Raw genomic sequence first — 1054 nt, 5'->3', positions numbered from 1 at the left:
GATGGAATGGGATGGGATGGGATGGGATGGGGTGGGATGGGATGGGGATGGGGATGGGGATGGGATGGGATGGGATGGATGGGATGGGATGGATCAGATGGGGTGGGATGGGATGGGGATGGGGTGGGATGGGATGGGGATGGGGTGGGATGGGATGGGATGGGATGGATCAGATGGGGTGGGATGGGATGGGATGGGGATGGGGTGGGATGGGATGGGATGGGCTAGGGATGGGCTAGGATAGGGATATCCCAGGACAGGGGTGTCCCAGCACAGGGATATCCCAGCACAGTGACATCCCAGCACAGGAATTGTCCCAGCACAGGGGTGTCCCAGCACAGGGATATCCCAGGACAGGGCTGTCCCAAGCCAGGGATGTCCCTTCCAACCCTCCCATCCCGTTATTCCATGCAGTGACTCTTTGGAGCTCGGGGGATTCACTGGAGAGGGTCAGCAACACCCCTCCCCAACATTCCCAATATTCCCAACATTCCCAACATTCCCAAGCCCGGGACACTCACTGTGGGCCTGGATCACGGCTTCCAGGGAGCGCACGGCGTTGGGATTGGGCTTCTGCCTCAGGCTCTCCTCGGGAAGGGGATCCAGCTGGGAAGGGGGAGATTTGACATCCTTCCTGGCTTTTATAGCTTCTAGATATTTCACAGCTTTTACATCTTTTATGTCTTTCAAGTATTTTACACCTTTTATATATTTCATATCTTTTACATCTTTCATATCTTTTATATCTTTCATATCTTTTATATCTTTCATATCTTTTATATATTTTATATATTTCATATATTTTATATATTTTATTTTATACCTTTCATATCTTTTATATATTTTGTATCTTTTCTATATTTTATACATTCCATATCCTATCTTTCATATTGTTTATACATTGCATGTTCTATGATGTCTCAGGACAGGGATATCCCAGCACAGGGGTGTCCAAAGACAGGGATATTCCAGGATAGGGGTGTCCCAAGACAGGGATATTCCAGGACAGGGATATCCCAGCACAGGGGCATCCTAAGATTGGGATATCCCAAGA

The 1054-nt window shown here is 48.3% G+C and overlaps 1 long non-coding RNA gene across 2 annotated transcripts in view; it reads right to left on the bottom strand.

Annotated features, from left to right (window-relative positions):
• LOC113942201 overlaps nucleotides 1–1054 on the bottom strand; it is a 2131-nt gene that overhangs the window by 520 nt on the left and 557 nt on the right. For both annotated transcript variants that reach the window (XR_003525864.1, XR_003525865.1), the window contains exon 2: nucleotides 522–606. This is a non-coding gene — a long non-coding RNA (uncharacterized LOC113942201). The remainder of the gene's footprint in view (nucleotides 1–521; nucleotides 607–1054) is intronic.

This window comes from Corapipo altera, unplaced genomic scaffold (genome assembly GCF_003945725.1).
Source record: "Corapipo altera isolate COAL_440 unplaced genomic scaffold, ASM394572v1 59011, whole genome shotgun sequence".
Taxonomy (NCBI): Eukaryota; Metazoa; Chordata; class Aves; order Passeriformes; family Pipridae; genus Corapipo; species Corapipo altera.
The sequence above is the reverse complement of the archived record's forward strand: the minus strand, read 5'-3'. Positions and strand labels throughout refer to the sequence as shown.